Genomic DNA, 21,463 nt, shown 5'->3' with positions numbered 1-21,463 from the left:
AGTTATGCGTTGGAATTTGCAGTATTCAGCTCAAGATTCAGATGACATAGGAGAATAAGGGACAGTCAGGCTCACAGCTGCTGTGGCAGATGGATGGTGACCATGGGCTTTGGACTTGGGGGCTCATATGTTTATTCCTGAAGAAAGAAAGAAAGAAAGAAAGAAAGAAAGAAAGAAAGAAAGAAAGAAAGAAAGAAAGAAAGAAAGAAAGAAAGAAAGAAAGAAAGAAAGAAAGAAAGAAAGAAAAATTAGGCTGTTGGAACCTGAAGTCCTTTCTTATTCGTTACTCCGCTTTTGCTTAGTCAAAACTCCACAGGGTTGGGCTTAGTGTGGAAAGATCTTTCTGATTCTGAAAGCAAAAATACACTGATGAAAAGAGGTTCACTATAGTGTTGCTTATTTATTTGAATTTGGGGAAGAAGGAATAAAGAGGAACAGATGATATTGTCCAAAGAAGTGAAGTACTAATAAAAGTAAATAGAGCCAGGAGAATTCAGTAGGAGAAGGCATAGCAGGAGAGAGTGTTAATTGCACTGGTAGAGCAAGTGCTTAGATACAGGCTTATTAGAAACAACAGATAATGTTATTACCTATTTGTATTATAGGAATAACAAGAGACTCCAGTCAAGACTGAGGCCTGTAATAGGATACATTGGTCCTTTAAGGCCAGAGGGGCAAATCAGGAATTCCGGAGCAGATGACTACCTACTGAATGGCAGGGACAGATGCTGGAGACTGGAAGTGGTTCCAGGATAATAGCTAGTGTCTGAGGATAAACCCCAGGCTACTGTTTCTTTAAGGGATCAGGATGAGGAGCCTTGTAGTGTAGAGTGGGACAAGGCTCCCATCTCTCCCAGCCAATCAGGACAAGCTCTGGAAAAGAGGGCAGCCTATAAATCTGCCTCTTCCCTCATAGGAGAGAGCCATTAGCAGGAGAAGGACTGCTTGCTGGATGACTTCCCCCTGCCCAGGGGAGAAAGGACTGAAGTGGTTTAACTTGACCCCTAAGAGGTGGAGGAAGGCTGGAAGACTGTGCCTTAGCAGAGATGCCTGGGAGGAAAGTACTTTCGTTATGTAGGTTTTGTTTGGTGTTCTGTTTGTTTCACAGGCCTTTGCTGCCAGTCTGGGTGGAACCAGGTGAGGGCAATTTAAAGGGGCCTGCAGGGAGCAGCTAAAGGGCTACAGCCTATGACAAGACCCTATTGTGCAGTGAGCTGACTTAGCGCCAAAGAGTTTACAGTCCAGCTACACAAGCCAGACAAAGGGTAGGAGAAAGGAACACAGAGAGAGATGTGGGAAGAACCTTAAATTTGAATGGTGGGTTTGTTGCAAGTTAAATCTTACTTATTTTGGCCTGATGTATTAATTGAAATGGCAGAGGGAACAGCAGAAAAGGAACTGGATGCAATTAATGTTATGAGAAGATCCTGAAGTATTAGTGATTTGAGACTAAGTCGTGTTGGCAGAGCTAAGCGGAAAGCTAGCCTGGCACATTTTGGAAGATGCTAAGCAACTCTCAGGAGGTATAGAGCATTGCCTGCACTAGGCTTGATTCTAATCAGTATCAACCCCTTTGCTTTCATAAGTACCAAAAAATGCACTCAGCTCATCACAGATAGTAGCCACAAGAATGCGCTGGGCTCTGGGATATTGTTTGCTAGAATGTAAAAGAAGATTGCATCTGGACTGATCAATGCTGCATTCTCAATGCTCCCATCGGGACCAGCATTTCCAATCACAGACTCTATGAATTGTCAATTGTGTTCGAAAATAAGACCCTGATTATAATCAGCATTGCTGAGCCCGCTGTGGCTGATAGCCATGTTGCAAAAGTGACCCAGTGTGTGTCACTGACTGGGCAGGTAAGTCAACCTCTCTGTTTTCATCTGTGCTTAAAGAGATGGACTGCTTTTAAAGGAACGTGGCAGCTGGATTTTTTTCTTTTAATTTGCTAGTGTGTCTCATGAAGCCATTTTAAATTAATTGGTATGGGACTTATTTTTTATTAATTCTTCATAATTTCATGGATGGCAGGTTGTAGTCTTTATTGAAACCCAGTGGGGAATTTCATGCTTTTGAACAAGAAACAAATATTGTTCATTTAAACTGGAGGTGTCAAAAAAACCTTATATGATGCTCCTCCCCCTCCCCCCTTTTCACACTTAGCTAAAATTAAGGAGGTAAATTCCCCACTTGTAAATCCTGAGAAGAATAGGAAGCAGGGCAGATTCTCCTCCTATAAAGCATAGTTTCTCTAGACTGCCCCTGGTTCTCAGTGTTTTACATGTGCATGTAGAGAAACATGTTATCCTCTCCATTCTCCATGGAAGGCTTGGGGAGGGGGGAGACAAGTGGTAGAATATAGGGGCTCCAGGAATTTAGCAATGTGAGACAATAGGCTGGCTTCCCAGCTATGGTTAGTCCTCTTGACACTACTCAGGCAGTGTGATATGGCCTGACTGTAGGCAGAAATGGTTCCCTAAGAAACACTCCTGTGCAGAGAACCTACCTGCTAAGTGTAGAATAGGCAGAAGGACCTACTCCCAGGCCTCAGGATAAGGAGTGGATCACAGGTATGCCGAATATGTTGTTGGATTTCACTGCACTACAGCTATTCTCTGCTTTCCAGGGCTCATAGGAAACTCACACTGGAGCTTGGTTAGATCACTATATGGCCCTAGGATACGGGGAATGCAAAGACTTAAAGCCACCTTTATTTTCTACACACACACCCTGGTACCTACCACAAGAACAGGAATGGAGTAAGCAAGACTCAGCCTCAGTGTCTGCCTAATTTAGTACAGAACAGGCTGTGGGAGTTAAAGGCATAGACCACTCTCCTCCCAGTGTGGTCCAGGTCAATCCAGGTCTGTTTTGGTCATGCCCAGAATTCTTCTCATCTGATGGTGTGTGATGGCCCATGCCTGACACAAGCAGCTGTCTCAGTCCCTTTCCGAGGAGTTTCCACACAGAGGATTGAATAGGTTTAGGCCTTGGCTACACTTGCAGATATACAGCGCTGTGAGTTAAACCTGACGGCGTACAGCTGAGTAGGGAAAGCGCTGCAGTCTGTCCACACTGACAGCTGCCCAGCACACTGTCGTGGCCACATTTGCAGCATTTGCTGCGCCATTGGGAGCGGAGCATTATAGGCAGCTATCCCACAGAGCACCTCTTTCCATTCTGGCGCCGTGAGTTGTGGGAAGGGGGCATGGGTGCGGGGGATTCTGGGTCCTGTCCCAATGCTCCATGATGCATCGCTTTGCATCCCAGAAATCCCTTTGTTTCCGTCCACCTTTGGCGCCATCTTTCAATGGTTTCTGTTGCAGCGCGATCTATTGTCTGCGGGAAATGGAGCCCGAACTGCTGAGGCATATGCTGACTTATCTCACCAGCACGTCACGTTTGGCTGTCAAACTATTCCTTAAGATCCAAAGTGACAGTGAGAGTGAGGAGTCTGACGATGCTATCGAGCCGCATAATGCGTACGACACAAAATTGCTTGTGGCATTCACGGACATGTTCAGCACCGTGGAACGCCGCTTTTGGGCTCAGGAAACAAGCACCGAGTGGTGGGATCACATCATCATGGAAGTCTGGGATGACGAGCAGTGGCTGCAGAACTTTCGGATGAGAAAAGCCACTCTCATGGGACTCTGTGAGGAGCTCGCCCCCACCCTGCGGCACAAGGACATGAGATTGAGTGCTGCCCTGCCAGTGGAGAAGCGGGTGGCTATTGTAATCTGGAAGCTGTCAACTCCAGACAACTACCGGTTGGTCGCAAACCAGTTTGGAGTGGGAAAGTCAACCGTTGGAATCGTGCTGATGCAAGTTTGCAGGGCCATTAATCACATCCTACTCAGAAGAACCGTGACTCTGGGTAACGTGCAGGAAATAGTGGATGGCTTTGCACAAATGGGGTTCCCTAACTGTGGAGGGGCGATAGATGGGATGCACATTCCTATTCTGGCACCACCCCACCTAGGATCTGAGTACGTTAATCGGAAGGGGTATTTCTCTATGGTTCTCCAAGTGCTTGTGGATCACCGTGGGCATTTCATTGAAATTAACACAGGCTGGCCCAGAAAGGTGCATGACGCACGCATCTTTCAGAACACTTGGCTGTTCAGGAAGATGCAGGCTGGGACTTTTTTCCCAGAGCAGAAGATCACGGTAGGGGAAGTCAAAATGCCCATTGTGATCCTTGGAGAAACCGCTTACCCGTTAATGTCGTGGCTCATGAAACCCTACACAGGGAGCCTTGACAGCAGCAAGGAACAGTTCAACTACAGGCTGAGCCGGTGCCGAATGACTGTGGAGTGTGCCTTTGGCCGTTTAAAGGGCCGCTGGCGATCTCTGTATGGGAAGCTGGACTTGGCCGAAAACAGCATCCCCACGGTTATATCTGCGTGCTGTGCCCTCCATAATATTTGTGAAGGGAAGGGTGAAAGCTTCACTCAGGCATGGACCTCCGAGGTTCAACACCTGGAGGCTGAACTTGCACAGCCAGAGAGCAGGGCTATTACAGGGGCCCAGCCCGGGGCTGCAAGGATTAGGGATGCCTTAAGGGAGCAATTTGAGGCTGAAAACCAGCAGTGATATCTGGTGCCCTGCACGGGAGTGAAGTGCAGTAGTTCCAATCTTTAGGAATCAGTGTTTGCTAAGCAGACAAGCAGACTTGCAGTGCCTGTTTATTTCCTGGGCTAAGGAGTCTTTTACATTATGCAATAATAAAGAATGTTTTCAAAGCCAAAAATCCATTTATTGAAAAGAAAAAAAATTATTTATTGAAAAGAAACAAGGGGGTGGAGTGGGGAATGGTACAATCACAGATTCGCCTATGTCCTGTCTGGTGTGCTGCACTTCAGGATAGCTATACTGCATGGTGATGGGGTTGAGTGCAGAGGGTAAGGGTCGTGGTTTTCAGGGCTAGGTGGTGAAGACACTGGTGTTGGAGGCAGCTGGTGGTGTGAAGAACATGGAAGTTGGGGAAAGTGGGTTGGAGGTAACAGTGGGGCACAACGGAAAGAGTTTTGGGACAAGGGCTGTAGGTGGAGTGGCGTTTGCGGTACTGCTCCTTCTGCATAGCTACGAGTTCCTGGTTAGCGTCTGCTTGGTGCTTCAGGATGCTTATGAGCCCATCCATGCTTTGCTGCCAGTGCTCCATGCTTTGCCGCCGGTGCGCTGCGTTTTCCTGGCGGATCCTGCTTTCTCTCTCCCTCCAGTTCTGTGCTTTCTCATTCTCTTTAATAGATTGCCGCATCACTTCTTGCAGCGTGTCTTCTTTACTTTTTCGCGGTCTCTTCCTGCATCTTTGCAGTCTCAGAGCAGGCGGTAAGAGGGACGGCTGAGGTCTCACGGTTGATGCAGCTGTACAGACAAAATGCAACATTTAACAGAGGCAGCATTGTTTATACCAGACAGAGTAATGATTCCCCCCGCACTTAAGGAGTAGAAAACACACAGGGTCTACACAATAGCATAATTTTCCCGTCTGAAACAGAGCACACATATCCCACGGGAGTCTCAAAATGGTGAGTAAGGGGGACTGATTGTTTCAGGGCTGCACTGTCCTCTGGGTTTCTGTGCCTTGGGGAGAGCCAACAGCTGCAGGGGGCATCTACGCTGAACACTGTCCCAACATTTTCCACAGGAGTTCATCCTGGACGAGTGACCTGTGGGTGACCTGAGAAGCAAGGGAGGGTCTTCTACTGCAATGCGGCTTCCGCCCTGGCCCATATGCAGCTTGCCTGTGTGCAGCAATGATCCCCCACCCCTCGCGGCACAGTGGCGCGGACACGTTAGCCTGGCTGGGACAAGGACCACAGTGGCTCTCCCAATAAACCTGCGCAAGCGCATTGCACACATTCTGGATGAGACATTCGAGGAGATTACCAAGGCCGATTACCGCGATGTGATAAACCACATCAATGCACTATTCCGCATCTAGGCATGCATGCCTAACTCTCCTCTCCCAAAGAGCCCGCACCGAAAAAATTCCTTCCCAAAAAAAAAACCGCTTACCGGGAACCTGCTCTTCTGTTTGTCCTCCACCAAGTACCAGCTGCTGCAACTGGCTACCTTCCTCCTGGCTCGAGAAGAGCTCCTGGCTGCATGGCTCCAGGGATTCCGGGGTGTCTCCATTCGGCCCACCACCCTCACTCCCATTTTCCTCCTCCTCCTTGTCTCCCCCCCCCAGGCTCTGAAGTGTCCATGGTGGTGCTCAGAGTGGAGGTGGGGTTTACCCCAAGTATCACATCCAGCTCTTTGTAGAATTGGCAGGTCGCGGGGGGAGCACCTGAGCGGCCGTTTGCATCGTGGGCTTTGCGGTAGGCACTCTGCAGCTCCTTCACTTTAATCCTGCACTGCAGGGCGTCCCGGTCATGGCCCCTTTCCATCATGTCCTTTGATACCTTCCCGAAGATATTATAATTCCTACGGCTGGAGCACAGCTGGGACCGTACAGCTTCCTCCCCCCAAACACTGATGAGGTCCAGCAACTCGCCATTGCTCCATGCTGGGGCTCGCTTGGCGCATGGAGGCATGGTCACCTGGAAAGATTCGCTGATAGCACTCCACGCCACGCCAGGCTGAGCAAAGAGGAAGGGGATTTTTAAAATTCCCTGGGAATGTAAAGGGTGGGTCACATGGGTTGGTTACCTGAGGCCAGGGCAGTAGAGTTTGAACTGATGACCAGAGTGGCTAGAACAGGCATTGTGGGATACTGCCGAATACTTCTGGAGGCCAGTCACAGCGCATTGGGCGGCCACACTGGCGCTACAGCGCTGCAGCGACAGCGCAATACACACTATTCCTCTCGGGGTTGCATGCTGTGCTGCAACCACGGAGATACAGCACTGTAAATGCCTTGGCAGTGTGGACGGGGAGTGAGTTACAGCGCTGGGGGCGGCTTTACAGCGCTGCAACTCGCAAGTGTAGCCAAGGCCTTAGAGTCTGAATTCTCCTCTCAGCCTTAACTGCTCGCTGCAGATCAGGAGTCAGATTGATGGGGCAGTGTTGGAAGTTGTCCTCAATCATGCCGCACCTGTTATGTAGATGGAGCACTGACATCCGCAGCGAGGTCTAGCCAGCATGAAAGAAAGAAAGAGAGAGAGAGAATTTGCTTATAAGCAGATACACAATCACAGGATTTGCTGAGCATAATAAGCTCACCCCTCTATCCAGTATGGCTTCCGGCATTGTCAATACCTGATGTTTCATGGGAAAATGAAGAATTATTTCTTTTGAGTAGGGTTGCCAACTTTCTAATCACATGAAACCAAATACCCCTGTCCTGCCCCTTCTCTGAGGCGCCACCCCTGCTCACTCCATACCCCCTCCCTCTGTCGCTCGCTCTCCTCCACCTTCACTCACTTTCACCAGGCTGGGGAAGGGAGTTGGGGTGTGGGGAATATGGGCTCTGGGCTGGGGTACAGGCTCCAGGTGGGGCCAAAAATGAGGGTTTCAGGGTTCAGGAGAGGGCTCCAGGATGGAGCAGGAAATAACCGGAGCTGCCAGGGTCCATTTTTGACCATGTGTTCCGGTCAAAAACGGATGCCTGGCATCCCTACTGCTGAGGAATAAGTGGATCCATGAACAAACCCCTTTTATCATGACTAGAATTCTCCCAACCAGATGAAGCTGTTTATTTATTAACGTTTTGGGGATACGTAGCAAAGGAGTGTCATTGTGACATCTCTCTAATCACATATAGCATTATGAATTCACTGCGAGAGTTGATCACTGCTAGAGGCAGATACTGGGCTTGATGGGCCAATCATCTGAACCGGTATCACGAACCCTCTGTTCCTATCACTGGTCTGCTCTGAAAGCTGGTACTGCATTAAGCATATTGCAATTGGCAACAACCTGGTACCCTTTTGGTTAAGGGGAAGACAATCCTTTTGGTATTAGCTCCTGGCTTTGCAAAAGGTTCCCCAGTGCCCTCCTCTCCACAACAGCTTCCCACTATTCTTGTGCAAACCTCAGATAGTTTGGATCAGATCCAAGAGTTTGAAACAAAATTTCACCAGGGAGCCCAAGTTCTAAGGCTTTAGGCTCAGCTGTTGCTGCCAGGGCTTCCAGCTCTATGGCAAGGATCCTGGAAGTCCTGGGGTCCTTGATGCTGAGGCAGTCTGCATGGCTGGGCCATCCTGGAGCTGTGGTCCCTGAAAGACCCTAGAGCCCCGATAATGAGGCAGTCTGCCAGGCAGATTGCCAAGGAGCTGGGTGGATGAACTGGCAGGCATGTTTCAAAATCCGCCCATCTTCCATCAGATCTAATTTGGCAAATTCCTGCAAAACATTTTGAATGCGATGAATCGGCATTTTCCAGTGTCCAGCCAGCTCTGCCATTCACTGAAGATACACCAGAGTTCATTATCTGAGGATCTGGCCCATCCTGTATGTTTGATCTGTCTATGCAGGGACTATGTCATGATGTGGGTTGCAATACAAAACATCTGCCCTAATGCTCTTTGATCCAACACAGAATCCACAAAGAGCAGAGCTGTAAAGTGAGATTCTGAGACATGCCAAAAAAAGTGCTACCAGATCATGTTGAGAGTCATGTTTACAAACTTTGGATCCATTAACGTGAGAACAATTGCACGCTTAATTTGCACTCGGATTGTGCACACAAATTGGGTAAGTGGACTAATTTTTGCCTGCAATTGTATTAATTAGGTGAGCCCAAATTTTATCAAAGTCAGACCTATTCTCTTTTTATACATATGAAGTTTAGAGTTTGTTTTTTTATTTAATGGCCTTTTATATATTTTTATAGGTTAAAGATCATTGTTTTATGACATTTTACTTCCTTTGCTAATTTTAGAGCATAATTGTTGGCCTGCATCACTGGGCTTTTTGTAGTTCTGTTGTCTATGGAGATGGTTTGCGCAATTTGGTTGAAGTACAGCTAATAGTGACATCATTTGAAAACAAATAATTAATTCGACCGGTTGGAGAGTGGGCTTTGTTGTCATGGTAACCTTCTTGGTATTGAGGCTCACACAAAGAGGACAGGTAAGTGTTTTGAAATTGCCTTCACTTGACATATTTCAGCATGGTTTCAAAGTCTAAGGACAATTTCAGCAAATGAAATTTCAAATGTCCCACTGAAATACTTTATACACTAAATTGCTTTCTTGCCTGAAGGAGATGGAATGAAATTTGGATGGAGAGAGTGCTTTTCATAGTCAAGATATCCTAAAACACTTATAAGGCAAACTGAGTTAAACACACACACACTGCCTTTTAGATTAGAATTGGGTTTCCCGACTGGGGATATTGGTCATTCCACCAGAATTATCCCCTGTCACACAAAAAAGAATTTCTGTCAGCTTGGTAGCAAGTTGACCAAAAAGATTTCTCTCTTCTCCCTCCCCCCCACCCCCCCAAGGTATCAATTAATGAATCATAAAATAGCAAGGAGAAAAGGCATTTTTAAAAAGGCCAGTCAACATTCAGCAAGTCAACTGAAGAGCCTAAGAACTGTACTTGCATGTGAATGTGCATTTTTCTGATTGGCTTCAGCATATCAAGGGTAGTAGGACCTGATGGTATCACAGTCACCATCTGTGATTCCATCCAAATGTTGCCTTCAAAACACACCAGACTGTGCACAAATTGGGATCTAGACCCACACTTTTGCACCTTGGGCCCATCTTTATTGCTGTGCACTTTTAAAGTTAGGTACTTAAATCCAAATTCAGGCAACTAAGTGGCCTGACGCTGAACATACACAGCTCCTGTGAGAATCCAGACTAGGTGTCATCTGGTACAGAATGAGGAATATATGGCCCTTCTGAATTGGAGTCTGACTTGGAATCATAAGGACAGATCCATGCCTTACGGATTCACAAGTGAGCATTCCCCACCCTAAAATGAAAAATCACTGGGGTGCAGAACTGAGATTCCCAGTTTGGATGCAAAAACCAGATGAAACTGTACATCTTCAATTACTTTTCAGTTTGAACCCAGACCCCAAAATGAAATTCAGACCCAGACCCAAGAAAAAGTTCCCACAAACTCCTGCAGAATGAAATGCAGAGTTCCACACAATCCCAAGAATCGGATGCTGCAAATACTTTAGTCAATGGGACTAATTAAATCAATGGGAGGCAGTGTTGCCTTGTGGATAGAGAACTGAACTGGAACGCAGAGCCAGATGACCTTGGGCAAGTGATTTCAGTTTTCTGTGCCTCAGTTTGGCGATCTGTAAAATGAGGATGATACTGAACTCCTTTGTAAAGTGCTTTGAGGTCTAAGAACATAACATAAGAACAGCCATACTGGGTCAGACCAAAGGTCCATCTAGGCCGGTATCCTGTCTTCCAACAGTGGTCAATGCCAGGTGCTCCAGAGGGAATGAACAGAACAGGTAACCATCAAGTGATCCATTCCCTGTCACTCATTCCCAGCTTCTGGCAAACAGAGGCTAGGACACCATCCCTGCCCATCCTGGCTAATAGCCATTGATGGATCTATCCTCCATGAATTTATCTAGTTCTTTTTTGAACCCTGTTATAGTCTTGGCCTTCACAACATCCTCTGGCAAAGAGTTCCACAGGTTGATTTACGGATGTAAAGTGCTATATAAGAGCTAGGTATGATTATTATTCATTGTGCATAAAGTTAAGCATACATTTAAGTCATTGTAGGAGCAAGATCCTAATGCTCAACCTTTTGGGCTGATGCCTTCCTAAAATATCCTGGCTCTTCCTTTAGGCTCAGTTGGGGGACTAGTTTTTGGAAGCCCCACTTACCATAGTCAAGGAGGCACCTATCACTTTCTCATATAAAGGAAACTTTATTTTCTTAAAGGCACTTACAAAAGGAAGCCTATTTCAGTTCAGCTGCAACTAGCATTGGGGTGGGGAATAACAAAGGGAAACCCAGCTGAGCCAGTAAAAATAAACTGACCAGGTGGCGATTTATTGAACCCTGTAATCAGACAGCACTGTGAAATTGGGGCACCCAGCAGAGATCAATTAGTGTGGCACCTGAGGAAATGTAGCCTTGGGATACTAAAGAAAAAGACATGGGGAATGAATGGCAATGCAGCCTACTCACCTCATGTTTGAAGCAGGACAGGGAGAGATGGAATTCCAGTTGTACACTATTCTACCCGTTCTATTTAGCATGTAAATAGAAGCTTAGAAAAGAGACGACTAAGGAGGGATGTGATGAAGGTCTATAAAATCATGACTGGTGTGGACAGAGTGATTAAGGAAGTGTTATTTACCCCTTCACATAAGAACCCAGGGTCACCCAATAAAATTAACAGTCAGCAGGTTTAAAATAAACATAAGGAAGTACTTCTTCACCCAATGCACAGTCAACCTGTTGAATTCATTGCCAGGGGATGTTGTGAAGGCCAAAAGTATAACGGAGTTCAATCAATGGCTATCAGCCAAGATGGAACGCAACCTCTGCTCTGGGTGTCCCTAAACTTCCAGCTGCCAGAAGCTGAGACTGGACAACGGGATGGATCACTCAATAAATTGCCCTGTTCTGTTCATTCCCTCTGGGCACCTGGCATTGGGCACTGCGGGAGGACAAGATACTGGGCTAGATGGACCATTGGTCTGACCCAGTATGGCCATTCTTATGTTCCGAAGCTTTTGCCAAGATTTATCCCAATTGGGTGCCTAAAGTTTAATTCTTACATCCATAGTTAGGTATCTATATCTACTGTTTGATCTTCAAAACTGCTGAGCATACAGCACCTCCCTGAAGTTAATGGGAGTTGCTGGGTACTCAGCGCCTTTGAAAACCAGGCCACTCACTAAGATGCCTTTGGGTGGCATTTGCAAAACTGCTCAGCCTTGGCCTAACTGCCATGGCAGTTGGCATGGCTTTCATGGAAGCCAGCTACAGCAGCCATTTAAGTGGGAGCAGAGTTAGACCAACACTGGGCATTTTGGAAAATCCCACTTGACACGTGGGTTTAAGATTCTAGTTTTAGGCACCAAGGTTTGAAAAGTTTTAGCCTCGGCTTTTACCCAGGGGGATATCTTCAGAAACACCTGTGGGATTTAGGAGTGCAAATTCCAGTGACTTTCAGTGGGACTGATGCACCTAAATCCCTGGAAAGAAGGGAGGAGAGACTCTCACACAAGTCAGGGGTTCTGCTGCAGCTCTTCGCGCGAACACCGCCAGATTGCTGCTCTAGTTCCCTTTTATTTTACAGTTTTCTAAGGTAAATTTTCAAGATTATGTAAATGAGAGTCCCCAGTGGTGAGAACTAGAGGCAAGAATAGACAGGTGCTGTGCAAGATTCCTCTGGGTAGCTCTGAAAATGAACCTCAGTCCTGACCCCCAGCCTCCCCGCTATTCTGGCACTGGCCGCTAATGAATCCGCCTCCAGCTCAGACAATGAACTCCCATCCACATCAGCAACACCTCAGCTATCCTGATCCGAGCTCCCCCTGCACTGTTTTGGAGTAGGGGAGGGGAAGAGAACCTCCATCTTGACCTGAAGCTCTTACTGGTCCACTCCTGGTATTCTTCTGACCAGAGACTGCCAGTTATGCCAAACAACGTGGTAGTTTAGAGCACTGAGCTTGTTTTACTAGTGATCAAGACAGACCTTCAGGGACAAGACATGAGTGTAGAGGCTCTCGCTGTGCCTCAAGCACACTGTTAAAGCTACACATTGCTCCATAGATATACAGCACAATTTTACGCACAGCAGAATTAAATACAAAGAACTTCCCAACAATCTGTCTAATGCAAGGTGCGGATTGTGAAATCAAGGACTTTAAATGTCAGTATATGTAGACACCTCCCTCTATCCCCCACTGTTAACTTATCTACATGGCATCTGGCTCATATTGTCTTTTTTTGGTTTTCCTTGTAAATGCTATAGCTGGTCAAAAGGTTAAAAAGCAAAAAACCAAAAACCCTGATTCATGAATATTTTGCAACTAAAAGCACACAAATCTCAATGTAACCCACAGCATTCTGGGGTGTAAATATGGGAAGGAACCATGAAAGGATATGAAATTCTTGTTATTATTTTAGGGGGCTCGATGTACTTGCAATCTTGCCAGAGCCAGGCAGGATGACTCTGCTGGATGCGCTAGAGCAGAGGTTCTTGCAACAAATTTTTTGGTGGCCTCAGAGTGCGGCCACTGCACTGACACTTTTTCCTAACATTATTTATTTTTCCTAAAGTTAATAAAATAATATGCACATATATACATCCAAATCATTGTAATTTATTTATGTAAGGTTTGGGGTTTTTTTTTGCAGACTCGATAAGAAAAATCATGCACAGTTAATAGGTTCTTCACTGGACCTAACAGAAAAGAAACACAAATTAGGTGCTTTGCACGTTCTTGTCTTTTTTATTATTGTTTCTTTTGCTTTTTTGGTAAAAATGGTTGTCTGTATAACAATTCTGAAGTAAATTTAAAAATGCTTTGACATAATAAAAGTCCAAATAATAATGAAAAACATATCTGGGCGGCTTGGGTCTCGGGCAGGGAAGGGATGGGACGCACAGCTGCAGCTGACTCGGGGCTCCTCCGGGTGAGGGGGAGGTGCTCTGGGCTTCGGCCAGCCCAGAGCTCCTCCGGCCGTGGGGCAGGGAGGCACTCGGAGTTTCTCCGGGCGGAGGGCTTGTGGCTCCAGGTGCTGGAAGGGGAGCGTGGGCAGAAGGGGTGGAGTCGGGGGCTAGCCTCCCCAAAGGGGGGCTCCATCTGCTGCCCATGTGCCCCCTGCTCACCTCCTGACCCTCCACCCACCTCCTGTGTCCCTCCTCATACCCCCACCCGCCGCTCGCCTCCTGTGTCCCTCCTCACTCCCCCACCCGCTACTCGCCTCCTTACTCCCCTGCCACAGACACTTCCCTGCCTGCTTCGCCACTCCCCTGCTCGCAGCCAGACCCCTCTGCCTGTATCGTGACCTTTCTGCTGGCTCGCTGCTCCCCTCCTTACCAGGACCGGCCACCAGCCGAGCAAGCGCATGCTTGGGGTGGCAGATTCTACGGGGCGGCATTCCACCCAATCCTAGGGCGGCACAGCCGCTTTTTTTTTTTTTCTTTTTTGCCGATCCAGCCGCCCTGTAGAGGGCGGTGGCGGGGAGGAGGAGAGCGCCCTGCTGGGAGCGGGCTGCGCACTCCGTCTGCCCCAGCCAGTTCCAGGTCTGTAACAAGCCTGGCAGGGCAGCCCGCGTCCTTCCCTCCCCGCCCACCGGAGTGGCACGGAGCCCTCCTGGCAGGCGGTGCAGCAGTCGGGGCTGTGTGGCGAGCGCCCCCCTGAAACCCTGGCCGTCCCCCTTCTCTCTCTCCCTCCGCTTCCTCCCCTCCCCCCCGCTAGCCGGGGCATGTCTGCAGCGCAGGGAGTCCCCCTGCACCCTGGCTCCGGCCGCCCCGCAGGGTTTTTTTTTTTTCCTTCTTTGCCGCTCCGGCTGGGCCACAGGTTTGTTTGTTTGTTTGTTTTTCCTGTTTTGCCGCTCCGGCTGCGCCGCAGGTTTTTTTTTTTTTTTTGTTGCTTAGCCATTCTGGCTGCCCCGATTTTTAACCCACCAGCCATCCTCATCCTCCTGCTGGCTCGCTGTTCACCTCCTCACCCCCCTTCCAGTGTTTGCCTCACTGCTCGCCTCCTCACACACACCCTGCTCGCCTCCTCACTCCCTGGCTCGCAGCCAGCTCCCCTCGCCCGCCTCCTCACCCTGCTGCTGGCTCGCTGCTTGCCTCCTTACTCCTCCCCAGGCCCCCCCCCGCGCACTGCTTGCCTTGCCACTCTCCTTCTCACCCCTTCCTCACCGCCTCACCATGCTCCTGAAGCGTTATGTGTCCCACCTGTGTCTCCAGAGAAGTGGCGCATGCAGGAACAAGGGGGATGAAGGAGAGGGGCTGATGGTTCTTCCCTCCCACACACACTGCCCAAGAAATTGCCATGGCTGCAGGGAAACCCCCTGGTGACCATATGCGGCCATGGTGGCTGCATTTGTGAAACGGGGTCTAGAGTCACCCAGAAACTGGGTATGGTGGCTGCTAGGCATATGCATTAGCTGCTTGCAGCTACTCAGGTGATTTCCATTGTGGGCAGGCAGTCTGGCACGACATACCCAGAGTCACCCACTAAGGGAGGAACCACTGGGAACTCAAGGGGAGGAGTTTATAAAGAAGAGGATTGGGGGACAGAATGGAGAAGGAGGATTCAGGACTTATTAGTGAAGCAGCACAGGAACCAGGAGGGTTTGCTGTAAAGATTGTGTTCTAGGGACTTTGCCAGCGTATTACATTTAGACTGCAGGCTCCCTCACCTCACTGGAGAAAAAGATTGTTAGAATTTCCACAGGCTGTGCAAACTGCAGGCTGATATTGCAGAGACTCAACAGGAGTTGGAATGAGGCTGTGGGACTATCATTTGTTTCCCAGACTTTAAGGAGTTGGTGTGCCCTACCGAGGGATTGAACATCATTCCACAGTGACTCAGAAGGGCAAATCTCTCAGAGAAGAGCCCAAGGGAAGTGTATTTGTGCAGGCATAATTATATTTCCCATTTGAACTATGAGAATAACAAGTAGTAAAAACCCCTGAAAGTGATGTCTTCAGAAGAGTCAATTGATAATATTCACAGTTGTTTCAATGGTTATAAGTAAACTGCTATATTCCTATAGATGTTTTCCTTGTAGAGATTTGTGTCACTCTCCTATTAGAGATTTAATTCTGTATAATATATACACCATATCTTGTGATGGAATCTAGGAGCTCAACCTATTTAGCTTAACACAGTGAAGATGAAGGGGTGACTTGATCACAATCTAGACGTACCTACATGGGGAATGAATATTTGATAATGGGCTCTTCAATCTAGCAGGCATAGATATAACAAGATCCAATAGCTGGAAGTTGAAGCTAGACAAATTCAGACTGGAAGTAATGAGTAAAGTTTTAACACTGATGATAATGAACCAATGGAACGATTTACCAAGGGTTATGATGGATTTTCTAGCACTGGCAATTTTTAAATCAAGATTGGCTCTTTTTCTGAAAAAGATTCTCATTCAAACACATTAATACGTCATGTACTAGACAGGTGGTCAGATTTGACAATCACATTGTTCCCTTCTGGCTTTGAAATCTATGAATCTATATATCAAAGTCATGAGAACCCTAAACCACAGTAAACTGAGGTACAGGGGAAGGAAAAATACCCTGTACCTGCCATTAGCATATTGCCTTCCTCAAATTGTCACATAAGCACAAATACATGTTAGTCTGAAACTTACTATTACATTAATGTCTCAGGTTTCAGAGTAACAGCCGTGTTAGTCTGTATCCGCAAAAAGAAGAACAGGAGTACTTGTGGCACCTTAGAGACTAACAAATTTATTAGAGCATAAGCTTTCGTGGACTACAGCCCACTTCCTCAGCCATTATTCACCTGTTTAAAATCACGTGTCACCCAGGCAGGGCATGGAAAGGATAACTTGTGATTGGTCAGCTAAATCACATCGCATGAACAGTGACTTACAAACACTTCATGATCATGAACAGCAAATATGCAAAACTATTTGGCAAAGAGTTGAAAATAGCATGGACAGTTGTAGAAATCAGAATAGTTAATGAGCAAGTTGCTAACCAAAAAGGCCTTGAGAATGAAGTCTGAGCTGCTCTGTTAAATATAAGTTTTCATGTGGGTTTTTTTTCTATAAAATATATTAGACGTGCAACAGGCCAAATTCATGTGGCAGGAGCAAATTTAGCCTATGAAGGTTTGTCTTTACTGCAGAATTAACCCAGGTGATTGGCATTTGAATCGGCCTAACCCAGCTCTGAGCAGCCAGTCCTCAAAACTTGCTCTTGATCTGGAGGTGAAATTTCCACCTTGAGTAAACATGTGTGCGCTAGCTCTGATGAATGAGACCCACAGATGAGATCACTGCCCAGGTAGCTAGTCTCATTATGGGGTGTGAGTGTGTGTATTGCCTTGCCCAGTAGCATTGGCTATTCCTGGAGGCAGGATGGCCCATTTCTTTTTATTGAGCATTGCAATCTCTGGGCTGCAATAGCTTGTGGAAAACAACCCTCAGGCTGACAGGTGGTATCAAGCCCTGGAAAAGTGGAAGGAGGTTAGGGGGTCTGGAAAATAAGGCAATAACAGATCCCCAAGGATTAAGGAAGATTTGATCCCCAGAATCCTTTAAACTGAGAGGGAGTCCCTGCACACAATATCTAGAAAGAAAATCTCTAACCCAACCAGGGCAAAGCGCAACCTCTCCATGAACAATAATAATTGCCAGCATTGTGCAGGGTTTCTTCATCCATGCATCGCTTTTTAATGTAGGCTGGTATTACTACCCCCATTTTACAGATGGAGAAATTGAGGCACAGAGAAGGGAAGTGACTTGCCCAAGATCTCCCAGCAGGCCATTCTCAAGGCCCAAAAACACGTCTCCTCAATTCCAGCCTGCCACACTGCTTCTCTTAACAGTAGGAAGATCTAGCTTAATTTGTTCAGTACTTCCATACTGTAGTAATAGGCATTATAGAAATAATTAAGAAAAATAAACAGCTGAAAGATACCGGCATTCCTGGAAATGGGGGAAAACCCAGGAAAATGGCCACCGTGCCTGATAAAAGGGATCCTAGAGTCTGCAAAGGGCACTAAAAAGTGACTGACGTAATTGCATTATCTTTATCTTCACCTGAATTAGACACAGTAGGAGACAGAACCGCATATCTAGCTCCCTCTCCTATATTCTTCACAGAGCGCAGTCCTTGATGCCTTGACTGGGGCTTGGAGGTGAGATTTATTCCCCTGAAATCAGACTTTGTGACAGAAGGAGCAGAGATTGTAATTCACTCCCCAGCAAAACTGTGAGCAACAGTGGAGGATAAAAAAAGAAAGTCCATTATTTTGAGACCTGAACACACTCAGAGGTTTTGGGGGTGAGGAGGAGGAAAACGAAATACCTAGATAGAATCTTGGCCTCACATGCAAAGACACCAACATGCAGTTTGTTGATCTAATTGTTCTGGGTATCTGGCACTGTGTGACATTTTCAATTATTCCCCTGACCTGTCGCTGGTTGTTTTGAATGTTGATACACAAACTGCTCTGCAATCACGCCTGACAACTAGGACCCTAAGAAAAAATTACCATGTGCTTCAAATGTAATGGAAATTTTAACCCCTCCCCGCCCACACACACCATAATTCCTGTTGTTATGTGGGTAGCTACCCTTTATCCAGACGGGCCAAATCAGCTGTTGAAAATTAGTATAACTCTACTGACTTCAGGGCTTTCCACCAGCAGAGGATCTGGTCCACTATGTATATAGTTGATATGTTCCATGTTCCATTCACCCATCACTGCCAGTAACTGGCAGAAATATCGTATTTGGGCTGGCTACTTCCTCCGCTAGTGCCAGTCGGTGTGATTCCATGAAATTCATGGAGCTGAGCCAGTTTAACTCAGGGACGATCTGCCTGTTTGTTTATATTTGTAAACAGACACAGCCAGCTGCTTATCTGTTGGAAAGCAGCGTAGCTCCTTTCAAGCCAATAGAACTAGGATGATTCCCACAAGCTAGGGATCTGGCCCATATTACGTACACATGATGAGCAAGAATCTGACCTCAGCTATGCTGGAGTAAATCTAGAGTAAATCCATTAACTCTGGCTTTGGATGGGTGTAACAGGGAGCTGAATCTGTCCTGAAAAACTGACAGTAGGGGTGGGATTGAACCAGAACTTCAGATCAATCCCTGGAACAGCAGCCTGAATTTCCAGGGAATGGAGCTCATGTTTGAATCCCTGACACTAAAACCACACCAGAAGGGACCTGTTTTCTACTTCTGGTTCTGAAATTGATCTCCTCAGTGTGACCCAGCTACTCTGCAAATTGCAAGACAATGGGATGCCAGCTTGCTGCCAGGCTGGGATAACATTTAAAGGGGAAGCCGGACACAAGGGGCTTCAGAATGCTTCAGGATATCTGTCCTTTCCCCAGGCATGCTTCCAAGAGCCCCACACCCCCTAATCCCTGATTTACTGCTTCTCCAGCAACAACAGCACCAGAAAGAAGCATAGGTGCTGGAACTAGGGGTGCAGGGGGTGCTACCACACCCCCTGACTTGAAATGGTTTCCATTATATACAGGGTTTACAGTTTGGTTCAATGGCTCTCTCAGCACCCCCACTATAAAAATTGTTCCAGCATCCCTGGAAAGAAGATCATGATGCCTCATAGCATAGAATCATAGAACATCAGGGCTGGAAGGGACTTCAGGAGATCATATAGTCCAACTCCCTGCTCACAGCATGACCAATCTCCAGACAGATTTTTGCCCCAGATCCCTAAATGGCTCCCTCAAGGATTGAGCTCACAACCCTGGGGTTAGCAGGCCAAGGCTCAAACTACTGAGCTATCTGTCTCCCTGCTATTACATTACATTACATTACATTACATTACTTTACTTTACTTCTCTTCTCTTCTCTTCTTTGTACTTGTCTGTTAGACTGTAAGCTACTCAGGGCAAGGACTGTTTGTGTCTTGTACAGCGCAAGAGCACGTCTTCAGTGCTTAGCAAATAATGTATAATAATCACCACCACTTTGGACTAAAATCTAATGAACAGTTTGATGCTGTCATATCTGAACTCAGAAGCTAGTCCTGATTCCTCCAAGCCATAGTCGAAACCTCATTCAGAACTGTGCACATCTTCCTAGAAACTAACACTATATACACAGGATGATATGGAGCAGGACAAAGGTTTTATTGAGAAGTGTGTTACTCAGGATTAGTAAAGAGATGTTAGTAATAGTGGATAGGTATTTATCGGAAGAGTAGAGTAAAATGGTCAAAAGAAAGATGTTTAAACACATGAATATCAAGGCCACACATTTGAAATGGGTGACTAGATAACAGTAGAGCTGGTTGGGAAATGGAAAAACAATTTCACTGAGAAAAAAATTTGATTTTTTTTTCACTTTTGAATATTTTGTTTATCAAACCCAAGCTTTCAGTAAGAAAATGAAGTTTTCAGTCAATGACAAATTTCTGCAATGAATTAAAAAACAATTTCAACAAAAAATTTGGTTAAATATCATGGAAAATGTTGATAATATTGACAATTTTTACAAAATTTCATTTTTGAAAAGAGGTCTTTTTTGACAAAAAACTTTCTGTAAAAAATCTACATTAGCTCTAAGACAGATAGATATTGTTCTTTTGGAAGATGGTAATGGAGGTCATCAGGTGAGTCTTTGATCTATAGACAATCACATGCCTCATTGAAGCTGATGTGCAGTCTAATCGCCCTTAAGATAGCCAGAGACTGTAGAAGCTACCGCCCAAGGCAGTCAACCCAACAGTGAAGCAGGGCTAAGCTACGTGGCCTGAGGCATTTCTCTAGGACTGGTTGAAAATGCACATGCTAGGGGATTGCTTGTCAAGCTGTGTGTGAGAGAGGTAGACAGTGAAAGAAGCAGGACTGAGTGCAGCCCTGAGAGGTTGCAGAAGGTTGGTGCGCAGAACTATGGAAAGACAGGCTGGGAAATTGTGAGTAAGGAAGCTCCCTGCTGTTTGTTCCTAGTGTGTTCAGGAAAACAGGGCTCTGTGCACATTTTTTGTAAATAAACAGGATTGCATCAAAGATCATATCACACTCATCATCATTTCTTCACCTGATGGAAACAACCTGATAAGGCCCCCAATATTGGCTAACTGCTTGGGTGAAAGAGACAGCACTAATATGGTCAGAGGGAGGGGATGGATGGAAAGATAATAGAACCAAGCCATTGAAGTCAATGGAAGTTACTTCTATTTTGTGGGGGGGAGAACAGGACCCCTACACTCTGCAAGAAGCACAAGGATGGGGGGTTAAGTGAGGGAGTGGCTGAAAAATCTAACTACTTGCCAAATGAAAAGGGAAAATTGGTAGAGAAAGAAATGTTGATTTCCAGGTTCAGAGATATTAACTTTAATGGAGAGTAACTATGAAAAGCACTTAGCATCCCTTTAATGGATCTAAAGGGAATAATTTCAAGTAAGCCCCTTACCCTCACCCATAAAATTCTGTTGTTGGAAGAGGCAATATGCTGAACTGCAATCAAATTAGCAGATTTTGCATTGCTCAGCCAGGAGCAGGGGTCGGTGAGAGATCCATTACCGGAACGAAATTGATGAGAGAGGGCCAGTGCTGGCCATGCAGACCGGGCCTTAATGAAATGACTTGCACTCATACATGGGAGACCTGGCACTGCTGAGGCACAAATTGATCACCTCAGTGTGACACAGCCGCTCTGCAAATTGCAAGACAATGGGATGCCGGCTTGCTGCCAAGCTGGGGTGGCATTTAAAGGGGCAGCAGGGCACAAGGGGCTTCAGAATGCTTCTGTTAACTAAAGGCATCAGTGTGGGAGTAAACATTATTACCTAGGAACAGGCATTCCACCATGATAGCAAGGCAGGAGTCAGCAAGAGCTAATCCTTACCTGGGGA

General features: G+C 46.5%; 1 protein-coding gene across 1 annotated transcript in view; it reads left to right on the top strand.

Moving 5' to 3' along the window:
* The first annotated feature begins 222 nt into the window (after positions 1 to 222).
* The window catches only part of LOC117883167 (gamma-aminobutyric acid receptor subunit gamma-4), a 120,923-nt gene continuing 99,682 nt past the window's right edge, over positions 223 to 21,463 (top strand). Inside the window, exon 1 of the mRNA XM_034782226.1 lies at positions 223 to 1,862. The gene's annotated coding sequence lies outside the window, so the exon portion shown is untranslated. The remainder of the gene's footprint in view (positions 1,863 to 21,463) is intronic.

This window comes from Trachemys scripta, chromosome 9 (assembly GCF_013100865.1).
Source record: "Trachemys scripta elegans isolate TJP31775 chromosome 9, CAS_Tse_1.0, whole genome shotgun sequence".
Classification (NCBI taxonomy): Eukaryota; Metazoa; Chordata; order Testudines; family Emydidae; genus Trachemys; species Trachemys scripta.
The sequence above is the reverse complement of the archived record's forward strand: the minus strand, read 5'-3'. Positions and strand labels throughout refer to the sequence as shown.